Source organism: Sarcophilus harrisii, chromosome 4, assembly GCF_902635505.1.
Source record: "Sarcophilus harrisii chromosome 4, mSarHar1.11, whole genome shotgun sequence".
Taxonomy (NCBI): domain Eukaryota; kingdom Metazoa; phylum Chordata; class Mammalia; order Dasyuromorphia; family Dasyuridae; genus Sarcophilus; species Sarcophilus harrisii.
Window position 1 is genome coordinate 257866400 of NC_045429.1, and position 22599 is coordinate 257888998.

Consider the following 22599-nt stretch of genomic DNA (forward strand, 5'->3'; position numbering starts at 1 on the left):
CTTATCATCACTCTTACAAATATCAAAGGTCATTGCCTGGGTCTCAAGACCCAACCCTGACATTCTATGCATTAGTGCAGATGTGGATGATATACAGAACTGAACTGTGTCTGCGGTGAGTCCAAGACACAGTCCAGAAGCTAATCTGGAAAAACCCAAGTTAAACCAACCCCCTAATATGAGCTTGCATTGCTGTGACTTGACTCTTTTTTTTTTCATCAAAGTGAAAAGCAACTAAAATATTCAGCTCAGTGGAAGGTTCCATTTTATTGCTGCATTACCAGTGATGTTTAGTTATCCTAACAAAGACCTCTGAGAACCTATGACAAATATATAAAGAAGTGATCTGCTTTTTCTTCTAAATGACTTTTTAATCTGTGGATAAAATGGGTCAGAAAACAAAAGACCTGAGTCTTTTTGTTCTATTGGACTTTATCAAATAACATCATTTAAATCTGCCAAATGTATGTTAGATATTTTGCAAGACTGTATATGTATAATGGGCACGATATTTCTGACCTTCTCAATGGATGGGAAAGAAGTGTGAAGAGAGGAAAGAGAATGTGGAACTGAAAATAAAAGTAACACTAAAAATATTTATTAAGTATCTATTTTGTGGTCAAAGAATATGAACAGACAATTTTCAGATGATGAAACTGAAACTATTTCTACTCATATGAAAAGGTGTTCCAAATCATTATTAATCAGAGAAAACCAAATTAAGACAACTCTGATCTCAGAGTTTGGACTCACCACAGACACCACTATACACCTGTCAGATTGGCTAAGATGACAGGAAAAGATAATGATGAAGGTTGGAGGGGATGTTAGGAAATTGGGACACTGATACATTGTTGGTGGAGTTGTGAATGGATCCAGCAATTCTGAGGAGCAATTTGAAATTATGCTCAAAAAGTTATCAAACTGTGCATACTCTTTGATCCAGAAGTGTTTCCACTGGACTTATATCCCAAAGAGATATTAAAGAAGGGAAAGGGACCCACATGTGCAAAAATGTTTGTGGCAGCCCTGTTTGCAGCAGTAGTGGCTAGAAACTGGAAAATGAATGGATGCCCATCAATTGGAGAATGGCTGAGTAAATTGGGGTATATGGATGTTATGGAATATTATTGTTCTGTAAGAAATAACCAGCAGGATGAATACAGAGAGGCTTGGAGAGACTTACATGAACTGATGGTAAGTGAAATGAGCAGAACCAAGAGATCATTATATACTTCAACAATACTGTATGATGATCAATTCTGATGGACATGGCTCTCTTCAACAATGAGAGGATCCAAATCAATTCCAATTGATCAATGATGGACAAAACCAGCTACACCTAGAGAAAGAACACTGGGAAATGAGTATGGACCACAACATAGCATTTCCACTCTTTCTGTTACTGTTTGCTTGCATTTTTGTTTTTTTTCTTCTCAGGTTATTTTTACCTTCTTTCTAAATCTGAGCTTTCCTGTGCAACAAGATAACTGTATAAATATGTGTACATTTATTGTATTTAACATATACTTTAACATATTTAACATATATGGGACTACCTGCCATCTAGGGGAGGGGTGGGGGAAAGGAGGGGGAAAGTTGGAACAGAAGTTTTTGCAAGGATCAATGTTGAAAAATTACCCATGCATATGTTTTGTCAATAAAAAGCTATAATAAAATTTAAAAAACTATCTATTTTGGACAGCTAGTGATACAGTGGGTAGAATGCCAAGCCCAGAGTCAGGAAGAGTCAGACTTCTTAGCTGTGTGACCCTGGGCAAATCACTTAATACTGCCTTAGTTTCCTCATTTGTAAAAATGAGTTGGAGAAGGAAATAGCAAACCATTTTAGTATCTTTGCCAAAAAAAAATCCTAAATGGGGTCACAAAGAGTCTTTTCAGTTGAAATGACTGAACAACAAGTGTCAATTTGATTTGTTGGATAGGATAGATAGGATCCCAATATATGTCAGAGGGAGGACTTGAATATAGCTTTTTCTCACTGTCCAAATCTCCACCCACTATGTAACTCAACTTCTCTCCTTTTGGTACTGAAGACAAAAAAGAAAAACAGAAGCCCTGCTTCAAAAAGTATACGATCTAATAGGTGGGTTAAGATATTTGCATTACTAAATATATGATGTAAAGTGTGATATGGACAAAGAAAAAACTCAGAGAAGTCCAAGAAAATCTGAGGAGGAAAAAATAATTTTCAGCTCAAGGGAGAGAGGAAAAATTTCATGAAGGAGATGGATCTTGAAAGAAGAGAAGGATTTCAACAAGAAAAGATGAAGAGAATATGCTCCCAAGATGGGAATGTAAAAAAGCAGAAAGAGAGCAGGATGAAGATAATAGTTTCCTTCTGGCTAGAATGAAAAAATATGTGAAAAGAAAGGTGGAATGAAATAAGGCTGGTAAATTAAAGCTAAAAGTGCTAAAATACCAAATGAAAGAGTTCTTAGTTTATCCTGTATAATTCATATCTTATACAGTTTATAAAGAGCCACTCTTTTTTTGTGATAGGGGAATAACATGGTCCAATCTGCACATTAGGAGGATTAACTTGGCAGCTGTGGGACCTAGAAGTAAAGGTCTAGTTCTGAAGCAAAAACTAGTTGAGAGGCTATTGGAATTGTTCAGGCAGAAGTGGGGGTAAATGGGGAAAATGGTAGTGTTAGTGGAGAGGAAGGGAGCATAGGATTGATATAACATAGCAATCCCTTGAACATGAGGAGACATGGTGATGGAAAAAGTCAAAACAATGATTCTCTTTTAAGCTTAGATTTCTAGAAAGATGGGGATGCTATCAACATCTATAAGAAAACTTGGTGGTGGGGGGGGGACGATAAATTTTCTTTCTGAGGTGTTGAGTTTAAGATTCTGGTGAACTGTTCAGGTGGAGATGCCAAAAGATAATTTGACTAGAGATCAGAAGAAAGATCTATCTAGTTTCCCCAGTTCCTCTTAATTCCAATGCCTTTTCTCTCTTAATTATTTCCAAGAGTCATTGAGAAGGCAGCTTTTGTAACGCTATACCAATTTGGGAAGAGAAGGCAGAAAAAGGCAATTTAATTATTTTCTATTTCTCCTGTATCTAGCTTGCTTTGTTTATATTTGTATATGTGCCCCCCCATTAGACTGTAATCTCCAAATGGACAGACTTTTGACTCTTCTGAATCTCCCCAGCACTTGGCACAATGTCTGGGACATATTAGGCAGTTAATAAATGTTTATTGATTGTATAGAGGTAATAGGTAAAACCATGCAAGTGGAGTGGGTCAAATAAAAAGACAGGAGATAGGAGGGTTTAAGAAAGAGCTAGGGGATGGAACCTCATACACTTAGAGAATACACAGTAGGTGGAGATATAGCAGAGAAATTATTAAGACAGAAGAATAAGCTAAGGATAATGTCATCAAAGTCAAAGAAGGATAAATTTTCAAGGAGATCAAATACAGAAATCCATCACAAAAAAATGTGGATTAATAAAAGAATACCATATTCATAATCAGATGCTGTTAGTGATCTAGAAAACAGTTTTAATAGAATGGTCAAAGGAGAAACCTGACCAAAGGGAGTGAGGAAATAGATAGACCATGAAGAAGAAAGAGTATAGATATGCCCTTAGAACAAACAAATAACAATATATTTCTCCCCCTCAATGTCTCCATCTATAAAATGGGCATAACATGAGTCAAATTACTTTGAGGCTCTTTAGAATTGATGGAAAAATATAATACTGGGAAAGTCATTAAAACAAAAAAAAAAAATCAGGAAAGGGTTCCTTTAAAAGTTTTAAGTTAGCAAAATGAATTATCAAATACCAAGCTAATCAAATGTATAGGAAACATTTTAAAGTTCAAAGGCCAGTCTACAATTTTTCAAAAAGGCCTTGGGAGCCTTTTGAAAACAAAGGATTCAGTGCTAACAAGAAAGACCTCGTAGGCAAGTTCCAGTGATCATGTGGGCTAGGAAGAGACAAGCACTTAATGTTACCAGAAAATTCAAGGTCAGCACTTGCAGTTTAATTTCCATTGCCTCAATTCTTCCCCCTGACAAAGGGGTCCGTATTACTCAATAAAACACTGCATTCATTTACTGAGTGGTTATTTCAGATTCTCTCTGCACTCATCCCTCTGGAGGGTTCAATTATTTGGGCTGTACCCAAATAACAAGAACAAACAGTGTGATTTATTTGGCATCTGTTTCACTCTGACATTTTAGAAGAGGGAAAGTGGCAGAGAGAATAAAATCAAGTAAGAGGTGATTTCATATAAAATTACATGAGTGAAAATGCACATTTAAAGGGGATTTTAAGAAACCCCCCAAAAATCTTGTTTGTAGAGATTTTAAAAGCCCACGCACAACTATAAAGGCTTAGCCAATTCAATTATTTGTTTGACCTATACATTTTTTTTCTTCTTTTCCAAATCGAGTGGAAAGTTCTAAAAGGAAAAGAGCATGACCGCCAAACCTTGCCATTAAATCAGAGCATTCTGAAATGAATTTTGGTTTTGAGATTTCTTAGGCATTAGTTTAATGCTGGCAAAATAAAACCCCTAATCTTAGAAGCCCTGACTGACTGGCATCCACTGTTCCTCTTCCCAAAGACATCCTTGACAGCTCAAATGTGCGTGCTTTAGCAGGACCAGAAAGTGGATTTAGTTTCTGCCCTCCAGGAGCTTATCATCAGGTTGCAAATCTTCCCTCTTTCTTTCTCCCCTACTCCACATGCCCCAAGTCTCCCTTTTTTTTTTTTTTTTTTTTTTGATAATCACAATCATTTACAAATATATTTCCCTTTCACCTCAGCTAGCCTTCTTTTGTAACCAGTTTTTCAGCAAAACCGGACACTGAAATTTGACAATATATGCAATACTTGACACTCCTAATTTTCCTTCCCCTATTATTTGGGCTTGCTTCACTTCTTTTTCTCCAAAGGACCAGGGAAGTTATATGTAAATCCTCTCTAACACACACCCTGTACTGTGAAATAGTTCATGATGCTCTAACAAAAAAAGAACCATGTTGGCAGTAAAAAGCAGTACATGATTATCAAAGGGTTATTCACTAACATGTAGGAGAGTTAGTAGGCACTTAATAGATTATCTGGTCTAATGTTTTATTTAAATAGATGAGGAAGCCAAGGTTTAAACAATCCTAGTGACTAACCAAGTGAAGTCATCAAAGAGTCAACACTAAGAGCTTATTCTCATCTCTAATGTTAACTCGACTAAATCTTAGCCTTTGTCCAAAATAAGGAGAGGTACATTGTTGCAGTCATTATATATGTGTGTATATATACACATATTTATGTGTAGATATACATGTGCATATATACACATATATATGTGTGTGTGTACTTATATATAACGCATATACACACACACGAGAAAGAAAGAATGATTCTCAAAATCATTTCACTCATGACGTAATATTTTTCATCCTGAAGACCAAACATTTAGGTATGTAACAAGTAATGGTTCTGGGCTAGCTGGGCCTCCAAATCCATTCCTTATCTGGATCTTGGGATTCATCTTCCTTCTTTCCCCCTCTTCTATCCTCTCAACCATCTTTTTTTACTTCTCCAAGACTCATTGAGAGGGCAGTTCTGTATTTCTATATCAATTCAGGAAGAAAAGGAAGCAAAAGACTGCTGGGATTAAGAGTTGGAGATACAGAAGTCACTGAATATAGGGAGGAATATCATAGCACACACTGAAAAATTCTTAACACCCCAATATAAATGTGGTATACTCTTTAAGAACCCCAGTTTTAACAACTGGGGTAAGAATAACACTGGTGCAGACTGGAAAGATTCTTGGACTCATGTTAAAAAGGGAACAACATGAGAAAATTGACTTTCAATAAACTTTGCTTTAAGTTTTAGAGCTGTGGCTCTGTGGAATAGGCTTTTTCTTTAAAATCCTTTTTAGGGAATAGCCAATTTAGTCTGGTTTGGAAAGAATTGGGTAATCTTTATTACTTCCCCATTAGTTCAAGTAAAGTTTAGTGTCTGTATTGAACCTGTTCTCCAAAAAATGTCAGGTCAATTCTTTTTTTCCAAGGCTGACCATTCCCAGGATCTTTCCTTGATGCATCACCACATACATAAAAAGTAGGACACAGAAAGTACAATAGCACAACAACTTTCTAAATTAAAGACAAATTTACTTCTAGCACAACCCAACTGGCTTGAATGCAAACTAGAGCTGGCTAGGAAGGGTTCCCTTTCAGTCCACAGAGGTACCATGAGCTTGGCCTGCAACAGGGTCATTCCCTAAAGCCCCCAGAGACAGAGAATTAGAGGTCTGGGACCTATATGAAAAGTTTCTATAGCATCTTCAGTCCTTCTATGAGCTCATTCATCCCCTAATGAAATGAATCCAAGGTCATCTCTTGAACTACCCTCATTATCAGAATTGACTAAATATCTGTGATTACTTCCTAGGCCCAATTCCAATATAAATATAAATCTGCATATCCAGAGCTAGTCCCAAAAGAAACTGACCTTCAGAATTGGAGTAAAAATCTTCAGAACGATAGAAAATGACTTCCCTGAATTCTATACTATATTGATATGCAAGTAGTACTTTTTCTGTCACTCTGCTGGAAGCTGATTAAATACCCAGAGCCAGACACTCAGAGCAGAGACACCCAAGGAGATTGAATACCTTTTAAAGCTATCTAGTTGCCTCCACTGATTCCACATAGGGAGAGTATTTTGATATGTTGGTGGATCTGTTACTTCATCAGTGTGGGTACAGATTCCAACTCATTTATTCTTTCTTATCCCATGTGATTCTTGTCACTGTTCTCCCATAAATCTTAGAGGGTAGAAATGGGGAAGATGGAAGTCCCAATATGCTGAGAGATTTCCTCTAGGTCTAAATGGTCTAATTATCTCCATCACAGTAGGCAATACCAGTCTCAGATCAATTTACACAGTTCAGTCAGCAGGTAAAATAGCTTCTGGGCTAGGAAAAGTAATGATTATGATAATGCATTGCCAATATTGATAATTTGGCCTTCTACTGTTAAAGGACTATAAGTCTTGGGAGATTATCCTTGTTTTGGTTGAGCATATGGCTAGTGGGGACATAGGATATGATGAATATAAATAAACCAGAAATTTATTCATAAAAATTTTAGGGTTGGAACGGCTAGGTGGTAAAATGGATAGGGCATCAGCCCTTATGTCAGAAGGACCTAAGTTCAAATTCAGCCTCAAATGCATAACAAGGTATGTAACACATACCTTGGGCAATCAGTTCACTCTGACTGCCTCAATAAAAAAAAAATAAAAAACCCCAAGATTATTTTTTTAAAAAAGAAAAGGAAAAAAAAAAGAACTTTAATGGCAATCTCATTCTTAGAAGAATGCATTTTTAAGGGTATAGTAGAATGAATATCAGATTTGGAAACCGAAGACAGGGATTCTAATCCCAGCGTGGCTACTTACTATTTGAATGATCCTGAGCAAGTCACTTAACATATGCCTGCCTCAATTCCCTTAACTGTAAGTGGTGATAATAACAGCACCTATCTCCAAAGGTTATTGTGAGACAATATTTATAAAGTGCTTAACATAGTGCCTAGTACAAAGCAAATATTTAATAAATGCTTGTTACTTCTCTACTTTCTCTTACCCCCCTCCCACCTCCAAATCTTGGATTTTGGAATCTAGATGAAATTATTTCCTATGCTTCTGAAAAATAAAATCAAATCCCAAGAGATTGCCAAGTACAAGATGTTTTTTTGTAACATAACCAAATAGGAGTTACTTTGCAGTCTCAGGAAAAAAATCTAATAGCCATAATATTCTCCAATTAGGTGGAGTGTGGGAGGAATAATATCCTATCAATTCAGATTGTGTGGCTATCAGAAGTCTGATACGTACATTCACCTCAAGCTCTGTACTAACATTCTATCATATTCAGAGTAGTTGCTAACCATAATTCCTTTAAGTATGATGTTTGTGCCTCTCTCCTCCATCCAGCCCCTGCACCATTCTGTGGCCATACCTGGTGTTGAGAAAAAGAAAATTCTTGCCACTAAAGTCTTTGGCATCATCCCATGATTCAGCACCAGAAAATGATAGCATTTTACCCATGGAAATGACATCAAAGGCATTGCTATCTTGTTTTTGCCTCTGTATCCTAAGGAACATGGGACTCTTCCATCTGATTTGTAACTGAAAAATCCCCTAAGTATTGTCTCCTTCATTTGAATCCAAGCTCCTTGGGAGTGGGGACTCTATTTGCATCCCCAGTATTTAATATAGTACTTTGCACATAATGATTAATTGAGATAACACTGTGGATAAAGCATTCTGCTTAGAATCAGAAAGACTCATGTTTAGGAGTTCAAATCCTGCCTCAGACACTTACTAGCTATGTTACCCTGGGCAAGTCACTTTAATCCTGTTTGCCTCAGTTTCCTCATCTGTAAAATGATTTGGAGAAGGAAACTGCCAAGAAACCTGCAACTGGCAACAAGTGATTAATTCATTAATTCATCCACTTATTAATTCAGTCATACTCCCTACAAGGCTCACTCTATGCAAGGAGAGACTAAGGTCATAATAATAAACAATAAGATTTTTCACAGGATCACAAGCTACAGCTGGAAGGAGTCCATTCTAAACCATTCATTTTATACACAAGGAGACTGAGATTATACTTACAACACAGGTGAATAAACAGAAGTTTAAGGGATTTCTACAAGAGTCTCTTCTTAAGTCCCAACTTCCAATGCTTTCTCAACTCCCTGATATTTAACTAATTTATATTTATTAGGGCACCTAAGTGGCACAGTAAATAGAATACAAGGCATGAAATGTTTGTCTCAGTTTCCTTACCTGTAAAATTTTGAAGTAATAATAGCAGCACCTACCTCTCAGGGTTATTTAGAGAATCAAATTGGAGATAACAATTGTAAAGTGCTTAGCACAGTATCTGGCATATAGCAGGCACTATATTAGTGCTGGTAGTTATTAATTTTTTGACCCTTCCTTCATACCAGAGAAGAAGTATGAATTATTATGGTATTAAAATATAAAATACATTGATATTATACTTAATACTATATATATTTTATGCATTTTTGAGATAGCTTCCAAAAAACTCCCATTTTATTTCTTATGCTGAACCATGATATATCAAAACCATGATGGGGAAAATCTTGATGTGGAAGGAATAACTGCACTTACATATGTACATGAAGTTAGAGATCAACTCCTTCAACCTCCTCATTCTACAGATAAGGAACATGAGGCCAACAAGAGAAGGAAAGAAATTTGTTCAGTGTCACAGAGGAAGAAAAAAGGCAGAACCACAATTTGAAACCACCTCTTTTAACTTGTACTTCAAAATGTCAATTAAAAATTTAACATAATTACATCTCACCTTGTTTCCCAGCTACTCTGAAAGGGAATAAGTAAATCTTTTCACAGATTTCTGAGAAAAAAAGATGTCAAGTGCTCAGACATTTTTGATGGTGGGCTTATGTACACACAAAGAAATAGATATAGATATAGATAGATAGATATAGAAACATACACACACACACACAAACACACATGAATAGATATTACTTCTCTAGAATGCTATGTACGGACCTTGAATGATTTGACCCTTAAAAGAAATCTAATCCCACTCTTCTGTAGGATACCCACCTTCTGATGGTGCAGAATGAGAAATAGATTTTTCACATATAGCCAATGTGGGAGTTTGTTTTGCTTGGCTATACCTATTTGTTACAAGGGTTCCCCAATAGTGGGGACTTGATAAAGAAAAATGCCGTTCTTAACAGGGAAGAAATGCTATCTACCAAAGAAAGAATTGCTACAGTCCTGGTTGGAATATGTAATCAATGCCCAGGTTTGAATCAAGAAAGGAAAGGGCAGCTAACCACAATGTTTAGAATACTGTCCTGGGAATGAGGAGAACTTGAGTTTAAATCCAGCCTCAGATACTTGACCCTTACTAGCTGTGTGACCCTTGGCAAGTCAATTAATCCTGACTGCCTTCCCAAAATTAAAAAAAAAAAATTGAGAAAAGGGATAAGAGAGCATAGGGATAGGCAATGGACATGTGGACATGTGATTTCATCAGCATAAATAGTTCCCGGGTTTGGAAACTCCCTCTACCAAGAGATACCTTCTCTGTAACTCTGTAACTTAGTCTTAGAGTTGATCTTAGATGTGAGATAAGTGACTTGCTCAGGATTGCACAGTGAATAGGGGGGCTGAGCAGAAACAGAAGACCTGAGTTTAACTCTCGACTTAGATACTTAATAGCTACATGATTCTGGGAAAGTCTCTGTCTTTCTCAGTTTTTTTTTTTAATTCTGCATTTATTTGTAGATATACATGACCTTAGAGATCATAAAATTCAACCAGTAAATTGATAAAAAGACAGAAAGAAAGGGGAAGTAAGTTACCCAACGTCAAATCTCTTGCCATCGTGTCACAAGGCAGGAAAACGTGAGCAAAAGTGTTACATAGCAAAAAAGTGATAGGGCTCCCTGTTGTCTTGAGAAAGTTTCTAGCCCATGAAGTTCTTCTCTACGGCAGAGGGATTGGGTAAAATGTCACTATTTTAAGATGGCATGTGTTAAGCATCCAGAAAGCAGGGCAAATGTTCCTAGCCTCTAAATTGATTTGGTTCCAGGATGTTTCCAACCATTCACGTTATAGAAGAAAGAGCTGAGGAGGATGAGGATAGTCGTGAACTACAGGAGAGTTAACTGATCCCATTGCCAAGTCCATGGACATGATCCTGTTTTTTCTTCTTGCTCACCAAGAAGTAATTGTTCTAGGAGTGATTGTTACTCTGAGGATCCAGTCTCCTGATCGGTGTCATCTGCCCAGACCACTGTTTCAGGAGGGGTCCCCACCATGCTTCATATCACAACTAACTCAATTCTACAGATTTCTTTTTCTCCTCCTTAAAAATTTTCATGTTCTCTTTCCTACTTCCAGTTCCCCTTTGTTTGTGGTCTTCTCCCATTAGGATGTTAGCTCTTTGTGGGTAAAGACTGGCATTTGTAGCCCTAAAAGTCAGCACATTGTCTGATATGTAGCAAGAGTTTAAAAAGTATTTGATCTATATCTATTTATCTGTGATCTTAAGATCTGTCCCAAATCCTAACATGAAATAGAATTGGATCTCTGGGCTGTCCTAGAATTAATTTTAATCTCATGGGAATACTATGTACTGAGGGTATCGCAGTATAAGGCTTGAGCATATTAAAGCTAAGAAAGAACATGAAAGAATATTTTGAATCCAGGGGTTAGTCCAGAATGGTGATGGACTTGGAGATGGTAGAAAAAGAAGAAAAATGAGAGAGCAAGTTAGGCTAGACTAGTCAGAAGGGGTTTGGAAGTAGTTGGACTTGAGCTGAACCACAGATAGATGATTATAAAGATTTTAATAGGTCTAAGTTAAGGAAGGGTCTTCTATTGGGGGAATGAGAATGGGAGAAAGGAAAGAAAATTATAAAGGTAAAACATGGGATTATAGAAATAGAATGTGTTTAGAGAATGTAAAGAAATACAACTAGCAAGAGTGGAAAATTAGGAAAGGGGAATGATGGAAAATAAGTTTGGCTAGTAGAGTAGAAAAGATTATATAATACTTTAAACAGCAGGCTGCTTAATTTGGACTTTATCCTTTAGGGACATGACTGGAGATTTTCTCATTACATATATATAAGCTTTCAGCCTTCCCAAGCCAAGTTTCACCTCTGGCTTTGTTCACCTCATCTGCACCTCAGTCACTTGAGAGCTCCTACATCAAGAAGGACGAGATCAGCTCAAGTATCAAAACTTAGGAGCATTCAAGTGTCAAGGAACACTTTATAGAGTGTTTATAGACCAGGCTTTCTATAGCTGCTAAGTAACAAATAATGTTAATAGGCATAGAGTGACATTGGCCCCTCAAAAGAGCTTTCCTTTATCTCATCTTCAGACCCAATCAAAAATGTTTCTTTTAAGCAATCTGGTTGCTTAATTTCCTGTATCAGGACATCTTCTCCTCTAAACTACATGCTCTTATTGCCAAATAAATCTTTCTAAACCAGTTTTCATCATTTTATATCACCATTCTTCCCTCCAGACAATGGATCTCTATTGCCAAGCACATCAAAAGCGAACTCTTTTGTCTAGCTTTAAGGCACTCCATAATTGGGTCCTATTCCACCCCAACTTTACGATCCCCCTTCTATTCTACAAATGTCCTCTGCTCCAGTCAAGCCAGATCCTTATGCAAACAGTATGCTCATTCTACCTAGGGCCCTTTACCTGCCTCTGCCATACCCAACACTCCAAGGTTTTTATGTTTTCATTGTCATTTCCTCCTCCACCTCAGATCACACCCTCTTTATACCTTTGTATATGATCTTTGTAACAGACTGGCCAATGGGCATGGGGTTGTGATTCAGTCCCTGAAGCATGAACAAGTATTCCCCGCCTGCTTCAATTTAAGTGACTCCCAGGAAGCTTGGAATGAATCTGTTTCTAGCCACACATGACTTGAAAGGTTGGTATTGTGTGAAAATGAAAATTCTTCTAATCAGCTGTGAAGTCTAAAGAATTGATGACTCAGGGTTACTAAGCCAGAATGAAATAGACATTAAAAAAGGGGGGACTAACTTTCATCATTCTCTTTTGTGTGTGTGTGTATGGTTATGAGCAGAGAAAACTTTGAATTAACTCTAAGATAGGCACAGTGGGGAGTATAACCATTCTCTCTCACCATGTGTCATGTGGCCATTAACATGTGGCCTTTATCTTCTATGTTCATTATTTCTTAATCTGAGATGAGTAAATATTTGGAAATGGAAGTCTCCAAGCAACCTTGTGATTCTGAAAGCTCCAGAGGTCCTATTACAGGATCTTCCATTAATCAGAGCTAAATGATGACAAAAGGAATGACTACTAGGAATTATCAGTCAAAGTAGTAACAGATTCAAAAAAGTCACCCAAGAATGGTGGCGGCTTTAAGTTACATGATGACCTCAAATGATACAGAAAAGTAAGGATTATGAACTCTAAAAATGCACTGGCCTTTGAAGCTTGAGTGATATATCTAAGGGGTAACTTCATGAGGTTGCCACAAATGGAGAAAAAGACTTCCATGACCAAGAGTGAGAATGCATCCCTTTGCCATACAGAGTCCCTACATGTGTATCTCACTACCATTGTACTTTACATTTGATCCAATTTTCCCCGTAAACTTGTTTTTGTGAAAATGTGTAGCCCAGATTTTAAGGAGAATGTTTTATACCAATTTTTTACTATACCATCTTAATGGTATAGTAATATATAGTAATGGTATAGTATTAGTAAAATTAGTAATATATAGTAATGGTATAGTATTATATATAATATATAGTAATGATATAGTATTAGTAAAATTAAAATTAGTAAAAACTAATTAGGCCTACTGGCTGATGATAAATGAGCATCAGATTGATAGAAGTTTAAGATTCCTAAAAGGATACTGCATCTGAATGAACTTCTACAACTAAAAAATCATTCATCATGTTATGTCCAATGGTCTAGTGATGAGGTACTCTGAATTTAACTATCCTGGCTCTTAGACAAGAGTCAAAATCTGTTGCTAGGACTATATACAAAGCATTTCTGAATTTTCAGGATTTATTAGAATCCCACTATAAGGGGTACAACAGATCATCATTCAGAATGAACATAAGATCACAGAGTTTACAGAGAGTTGTCTTAAACTTTGAGAAACCAGAATTACCTCTAAGTTACTACAAGACATCAGACAAAGGAGAAAGAAATAGAAAAGACCTGTCATCCAAATGGGACTTGAACTTGATCTTTAAAAAATTAAGTAAAATTTGTAAGTAAAGTAAATAGAAGAGGGACATAGAAATATCTTTTTGCAATGTTAAGAGATCAAGAAGCTCTCCTATATGTTGGGTGGATCTCCAGTGAAATATGCACAGGTGGAATGAATGAATGAAAAAGCATTTATTAATGTCCTTCTTTATGTGTAAGGTATTATAAGGAACATGAAAAAGAGTTTTATGAGATGAGAGGGCCTATACTGACTGCAATCTGTATCTTTCAGGGTAGCCCACACTACCAGAGGAAGTACCTAACTCAATGAGATCACAGATCCATTCTTTGATGATGAAAGAGTTCAATCTCACATCCTTCATATGAAGGCTGAAGGCAAACTTCTTCAGCTCTCATGGATCTCTTCACCTGAACTCCACCTTCATCCTCATTTCACGCCCAAAAGAATCTACGATTCTACCCCTGGGACACTAGACTCTCATAGGCAAGCTTTTGTTTTATCTATGATTCTTTTGCCAGGAACCAGGTTTCTGGGTCACCAAACCCCGTTGCATGTTTCTCTGACCACCCTCTTTCTTTTCAACTCCCTGTACTTTTATGTGTTTTCTCTATTTCCCATTTTATTTGCATTCATCTCCCCTTCTTTCTCCCAAGCTTCCATTTTCCAGGCTGGCTATAGCAAGAAAGAGTCTGGAGGAGTGATGTCCCAGTTAGATGGAAAGATGCCAGAGGCCAAAGGAAGGGGTCAGGATGACTCATTCTGTGGCAAGATTTCCTCTGAGTCAGACCTGTTAGAGAGGCAAGCTACAAGAAAAAATCGTCATTCAGAATGAACATAAAACTTGAGTCACTTAGAGAATATCGTAGTGAATAGCACCTTTTGACCAAACTCTATGATGGAGAAACAGCCTCTAGCTCCTTTCAAGTGCCCTACTGTTAAAGAGGGTGTTTAACTATCTCTGAGGGTATAGTATACTCTAAAGGAGCTACTACTTTGTATCAACCCCATTAGCACACAAAGGAAGCTCCCAGTTTTTAGAGTGATTTGCAATTCTTAGAAAGGTTTAAAAAGTGATTTCACACCCTAATTTTTTTTTAAAAATAATTGTGGTTGTTGTTTAGCTATGTCTGACTCTTTGTGATCCCATCTGAGGTTTTTTCAAGGCAAAAATATTAGAGTAGTTTCTAGCCATTTCCTTCTCCAGCTCATTTTGCAGCTGAGGAAACTGAGGCAAAGAGGGTTAAGTGGCTTGCCCAGAGTAATATAGCTAGTAAATGTCTAGAGGTCCAAGGGGCTAAATTTAAACTTTCTGGAGGATTTAAGGGGAGTGGGAAATCTACATTTCCTAACTCAAGAGCCAGTATATTCCTGCTATTATCTTTCTTCTTCTTCTTCTTCTTCTTCTTCTTCTTCTTCTTCTTCTTCTTCTTATTATTATTATTATTATTATTATAGTACTAGTTTTCCCTTTACATCCTCTCTTTAGAATAACTTTAGGAATATAAATTCAGAAAACAAACAAAAAATATATTATATTTTCCTAGAGAAACATTTTTATGGCAAGGGCTCTTAAGTAATTTAAGGTTTACAGATCCCTTCTCAAAGAAATGCTTGTAAATGCTAAAATGAAAGACTTGGGAATTACCTAGGAAAACAATAAATAATAGCTTTTCCCCCTCCCATCCAAATTTATGGACCCAATGAACTCTACCCACAGATCCCTTGAGGAGGTGTAAACCCCCTGTTAAGAACTTGAGGTCTATGGGAGACAACTGGGTATGCAGGGGCCAACTTCTGATTTCTGCGTTTTCTACAATTGCTGTCTTTCAATTCAGCCCCTCCCAGCATTTCCGGGTGACACACTTTAACTTGCAGACTCATTAAGCAGCAAACTCTTCAGCTCAGCCCAAATAGGACTTAGTTGAAAAATGAGGATGCAAAGAGCAATTTTCATTACCCTTTGACTTCACTTTTCAAAATTGGGGAAACCACTATTCTGAAAGAAGTATCACTCCCATTGCACAGACACCATCTATCCCAAGCAAGAGGACCCAAACCCTTCACCCCACCAGCCTAAATATCTAAAAATACCCTGCCCAATCACACAAATTCTGGTCTTCCTTAAATTCTTACAGTTCCACAGTTTAGGGGTTGTTGCATGCTCAGGAAATAACTCAGCAGGGGGAAGGGGAGAGATCTGGTTTTATATCATTTCATATATTTAGAACTTAGAGGTCACCTAGGCCAAACCTCTCATTTTACAGAATAGAAAACTGAGGCTCCAAAAAGTTAAATGATTTTGTGCACAGTAATACACAGAATAAATTCAGCTAAGTCGTAAAGTGGATTGTTCAGTCTGGGGTCTGGAAGACCTGAGTTGAAATCTGATCTCATATACTTACTACCTGTGTGATCCTGGGCAAGTCACTTAACTCTGCTTTTCTTCGTTTGTTCATCTGTAAAATGAACTGGAGAACTGGTCCTGGGTTACCAGGTGGGGTTGGCAGAGAAAACCTGAAATGTTGATAAGATTATACTCTGAGGCAAACAAGGAAGGCATTCTTGGGGATCAGTGCAACCTTACAGCCATTTCCACACCTTATAGAGATCATGCGTTACCCCACTTTACTATTTCTAAGCAGAAAGCTGAGTTAGAGCAAACTTCTGAGATTAAATTTTCCCTATGGGCCCATGGCCCATACCATTTTGGGATGATAGCCTGCTACGACATTTTGTTTCATGGTATCTTTCTCCTTGTTATAGCTAACTAATTCTTTTAGGGTGCTAAATCTCTCTTAGATTTAGCCTACCAGTCAATGATATACTCCCATCTTTATGGTATATACTCTTTCTCTGGTTAATTCTGTGTTCCATTAGGGAACTTGTCTTTTTCATTGTTAATTGTTAAAAAACCTTTTTCCCTGGTAACTAATGCTCTCCCAAATTTATTTCATATTAATCATTCCTGGTGTCTATTGTAGCTCTTCATTTCGTCTGTAACCTCTTCTCCTAAATAAATGCTCATTTTGGCAAAGAAAATGACTATTGTGAATTTGTCACATGTTTATTTTGAACTAGGAATTGCTACCCTGATCAAACCTCAACTGGTGCCAACTGCTCTCCTCTATCTCAACAATTGGTGTAAACATCAATCTCATCATTTGGTGCTAAACTCAAACACATTAAAACAATTATAGTTATTTCTGCTAAAAAGACCCTAAATGGGATTGTGAAGAGTCAGACATAATTAAATAACAATATTCAGAGTAAACAATAGCAGATATAATATAAAATGATACAAATAGAGTTAGAAAGCATCTAAACGATCCCTTCCATTTAAAGAAAAGTGTTATGGGCCAGAACTCTGAACTTGAAACAAAGGATTCTTACAGGGTACTAAGTCAATAGAATTGATAATTTAGTGTGGTTCAGTATGATTGATTTGATCCTACAAGGAGATGTTATGGGCCAGAATTTGAAACAAGGTACTAAGTGGAATTGAGAAGACAATGGTTAAATCTAGTTTAGCATTGATTTAATCCAACAACAAATAATGGTTTCCTAGTGATGTAATGATTGGTTTGTACTCAGTGAACAGCATATAAGCAAGAAGCTCTCAGGGCCAAGAGATAAACGGACAGAAGACTGGAGGCTGAAGGCTGGAGCACAAACCCTTCTACTCAGATTCATCCCATTTTACACCGCGTTGGTGGCAGGCTCTCCTCCTTTATTTCTCCACTGAAACCAAGACTCCGGAAGGCCCCCAGAAAACTAGCCGAGCCCCAAGTGAAGGAGATAGGACTTTGAAATAGATAATAAAGGATTTGAACTTTAACACCTGGCTGCACTTGTGGTGATTACTGAACTGAAACGAAGGCTGCTCCCAGAGACCCCAAGAAAACCAAAACAGAGAACATTACAAAAAAGGATACCAAAATCCAATAAGTTAAATGATTTTTGCCCAAGATCTCACTGTTAGTGTCAGAGTCAATGATTCAAACCCAAGTCATCTGACTACAAATCTAGTGATCCTTGTCCTGGGTCACATTGATACAATGTGGTGTAGTGGAAGTAACACTGAAATCTGTAAGGGGGCATGAGTTTGAATCTACATTGTTACTTCTTGTATGTCTTGGGCAAATCACCTTAATAAAGTTTCCTTAAAAATAAAATAGAGGTAATATTACTTGAACTAACTAATTACATCACTCAGCTGTTAGAAGGATCAAAAGTAACTATGTATAAGGTGCTGCTTAATTCTAAAGCAAAGATGCAAATTTTTATCCTCATTACCACATTATGATGAGGTTGTATACATTTCAATTCAACGTTTATTAAGTACCTACCACATGATAGGTGTGGAACTGGGTGATGAAGACATTGAGGTTAAAATGAAAACTATCCCTGGCCTCAAGGTATTTGCTTTTTACTAGGTGTACATAGATCAGTAAAAGCTAAGTAATTTGCAGATGGAGAAAACTGTAACTAGGGAAAAGAGCAGATACTCAAACAGAACCCTGAAAGATTCAGAAGAAATGACTGCTTATATGAACTAATACACCAAAGTGGGGAAAAGCATTTTGAGCCTATTTTAGCTTAAACATAAAATTTCAAACAAGGTCAAAATGGTAAATTGGAACCCTATCGCAAAGCTTCTTAAATTGTGGATCAGGAAACCACATGGAGTTGCATAACTGAAAGTGGGGTTTGCAAAATTATGATTTATTACCAGTAAATGTTTGATTTGTATACCTATTTTTTATACCCGTATCCCTGGTGTTTTAAAAATTTCTCAGGCAAAAAGGCATTGTGAGTGGAAAAAAGTTCAATAAGTCCTGCCTTTTAGTACAGAACTTTAAAGAGTTTATAAGCGGCAATGGGGAGCAAGTAAGGTTTTTTTTTTTTTTTTAATCCGTAAAATAACAATTAAAAATGTGATATGATTACATGCACCCTTTTGAATCCCCAGACAGATTTCTTTTCTGTATTTATATAAAACCTGTAAAATAGTGCTTAATGAATAAATGTTTATTGAACAAATTAATAAATATATGTAATTAAAGCAATTTCATATTTCTGTGAAATGTTATTGATTTTTCCTCTGTAGATAAACTAAATTTAAGAATCCAAAACACCTGAGTTCAAATCTTCCCTCAGATACTTCCTGCTATGTCACTTTCTTTGTTTCAGTTTGTTTTCCTGTAAAAGTGGGTAAGTGGGGAAACTCTGGGGAGTTGGTCTGGATGATCTCTAAGATTGCTATAATCTTTAAATCTATGATCCCATGACCATGAAACCTCCAAGAAAAATATCTATATTATGTGTGTGTATATAAAATCTCCCCTGTTAGAATGCAAGGTTTGTAAAAAAGTAACTTTGCATTTTCTTTGTATCCCTACTTTTTAACACAATACCTAGCAAATAGCCAAGTACTTAAACAATGCTTTTTTAAAAAGTTGATCTGATTAATTGTACTTCTGTAACCCCAAACTGAAGAGTTTGGATTTGGGGTTTCTTCTCTCCTTAACAGATGTTCTAGACACACCATACTCTGCAGGACTATAGGACCTGAGTGACGTTTCAAAGGCAGGATTTTCCTAAACACTTTGTCAGCATCCAGCTATATCTCTTCCCTCACCACTAGAGGGCTCTAGGCTGACATATATTAAAAAGGGGTCAACTATCTACAGCCCTCTTCTTTACATCCCCACCCTCATCATGAATCTCCAGATACTTGGAAGAGACAGGAACCAAAGTGGCCCCAAGAGATCAAGTCTAAAGCCAAGTAGTAGCAAAAGCCCCTTCCTACTTATAGCTTCTGTGCTCTTTCAACATTTATTCAATATTTAGGACTTAGTAACATACAGTAACGTTCAATATGTAGGATTCATACCTCAGCAACTTCATTTGTAAAATGAGAGCATTGAACTTAAGATTTTTAATCTGAAATCTATAATTTATTTAAAATATTTTATAGCTATTTCATTATATTTGATTTTCTTTGTAATCCTATGTATATGCATCTTAAAATGTTATTATGTGATGGGGATGATAGATTTCCATCAGACTGCCAAAGGGCAGTCCATGGGACAAAAAAGAGATTAACTCGATGATCTCTAAGGTCCTTAATAGAAAACAATGGATAGAATGCCCAACATGGAGTCAGAAATACTCATCTTCCTGAGTTCAATTCCAAACTCACATCTTCCTAGCTGTGTGACCCTGGGCAAGTCAATTAACCCTGCTTGCCTCAGTTTCCTCATCTGTAAAGTGAGGTGGAGAAGAAAATGACAAACACCTCCAAAATCTTTGCCAAGAAAACCCTAAGTGAGGTCATAAAGACTCAGACACAATTGAAAAATGACTGAAGAACAACAAGGTACTTAACTAGGTCACAATTTTATGAGCTCTAAGGTACCAAGAATAGTGAATTTATAGACAACTTCTAAGTTCTGGAAGTAGAAGAATAATCCTCTTGCTTAACAACATAAGCACTGGAAGAATACAAAAAGCAAAGAGGCTAAAAGTGAGATGAAAGAGACAAAGGACCTTCTTTTAGATTTGAAAATTCATATCATTATAGATTTTTGAATTGGGAAGGACCTTAGAAGTCATAGTCCTTCTCCCTCATTTGTGATTTAGGAAAATGAGCCTCAAAGACTAAATGAACTGTCCAATAAGTAAAAGATATAGGATTGAATCCAGTTCCTCAGAGGTTGGAATTAATCATTCTTTCTACACCGATTGAACAATTCCATCCATTTTAGGGCGGCTAGAGATATGTTAATTTTGGAATAGACAAAAGGCAAGTGAACTCTCTAAAAAGGTTGCTTAGGGAACTAAGATTGAAGAAAAATTACCAAACTGTCTTCCATCCTATGTGCAACCTTCCATTCCAACCTCTACCCAAACCTATTATATAGTCAAAGAAAGCATTCTAGAATATAGATTGGGACCATCACAGTAGAACAACCAAAAACCTAGAAGTGGTAAACATAGGCATTCCTAGGCATGATAGTCTTATATTCTGGTCAAAGGATAAATATGAACTATCATGATATTCTTTACCTAGTTGTGTGATTAAATGTGAAAAAAAGTACAGCATGGTGGAATACAGTTAGAACATCATTCCTTCTTTCTTGACTAGTCTCTTTCCATGTTTTAAGAGGACCCAAAGCCTGCCAGCAACATTTTTGATCCTGTATAGATAGACTTACAAGTTAAACTCCCATAAGTATAACCAACTGATCATAATACACTAGCAAAATTCCAGAAGGAAGAACCAGGTCAGGGATATGGCATTGTCCTTCCTTTTCAGATAGAAACTCAACAATCTGACATAAAGAATCTGTACTTATTATAATTATATTATATTACATTGTTACAGGAGTGTTATTAGATTTGGTGCCAAAATGCCCCAATAGGTACTTTAAACCTCCAATTCAAAAGGCAGCAAAAAAAAACTAGGAAGATGATGTCACATCTACAAATAATATATGCATTTGATAGACCAGCAAGGCCTTCAAGACAGAATGGTAAAAATTAATTCAAAGAGATAATATGTGCAAAATGGAATAAAAATTACTGGAGAGTCCTATCAAATTAGCATTTCTGAGAAAATTAAAGGAGAAGCTAGAAAAAGCATAAATGGACTCATCAATATAGAAATTCAAATCGCCCTTGACTACCACAATCTTTGGCTAGAGAGGAAATAAAGAATTCCTTCTCCATAAAGGAACTTTCCCAAAGTATAACATCTAGACACAATAGGGAAAGTTGGTAGAGACCATTATCATTGGTTTAATGATAACACCAAGTGTTCAATGATGCCATGAAAAAATTTATTACATTTTTTCCAGAAGTTCACCCCAGACTTCTTAGTTCTTTATTACATTAATAACACTCATAAACTGGAGAACTATAAAAACTTTTAATCTGATATTTAGACTATGAATCAGAATCAAAGCTCTAGTTATGCTTCCATATTGTAAAAAAAAAAAAAAGGGGGGGGGAACCTTGATTAAACTGGCATCACCTCTTTCAATAACTGCCAAGGGGACTGCAGTTATTTTTTGGAAGACTGTTTTCATTGAAAGGGCAAAAAAAATTTTTTTTATTTGGCAGGAGAAAATTTTTTAATGTGATTCTCTCTTCCCCTCATGTTCACTCTCATGGCAGAACACTGCCAATTTCTAATCATACTTTTAATAAATGTGCTCTATTGAAAAGTCTGCATTCAATATGTCACTTCAAAAAGGGCAGCTTTTAAGGTCATCCTTTAGAAACCAGTAGGTGGCCATGAGGGTGAAAACAAAATGTATCCAATCCCTGTTCCAGTGTGCAAGATCTATTTCCAAGGGAATGTATTGTTCCTGAAGACAATGTGAACTTTGGGGAGAATGACAAATTTCTACAGAGCGCCAGAGGGGCTTTCAGATGTAAGAAAAGTGACAAGTAGTTAGCCTCAAAACCTGAAAATATCAGGAAGTTTAGGAAATGAAGAAAAGAAAGAGAAACACACAAAATATTAAGACTAGAATCGTCTAGTTTATCCCTCTGCCTCCAGATAAAGTTAACATCCAAAATCTCAGACATGTATATTAACCAATCTCCATACATTTCCTGGCAAGGATTTCCTAGCATTCAATTTTGGTGATCTGTTTTTTCAGCTGTTGTATATATCGGCACAGTAGGGGAAACTGTTAGACTAAAACAGAAAATGAAGTATGGAGACAGAGGAAAACTCTTTTCTTTGTGTCTCTCTAGG

The 22599-nt window shown here is 36.6% G+C and overlaps 1 protein-coding gene across 2 annotated transcripts in view; it reads right to left on the reverse strand.

Annotated features, from left to right (window-relative positions):
• The window catches only part of PAQR8 (progestin and adipoQ receptor family member 8), a 48817-nt gene that overhangs the window by 21451 nt on the left and 4767 nt on the right, over nucleotides 1-22599 (reverse strand). The window contains exon 1 of one of the 2 annotated variants that reach the window (XM_031964728.1): nucleotides 1187-1223. The exons of the other annotated variant lie outside the window; for it this stretch is intronic. The gene's annotated coding sequence lies outside the window, so the exon portion shown is untranslated. Of the gene's footprint in view, nucleotides 1-1186; nucleotides 1224-22599 lie in introns of those variants that run through there. 2 annotated transcript variants of the gene reach the window in all.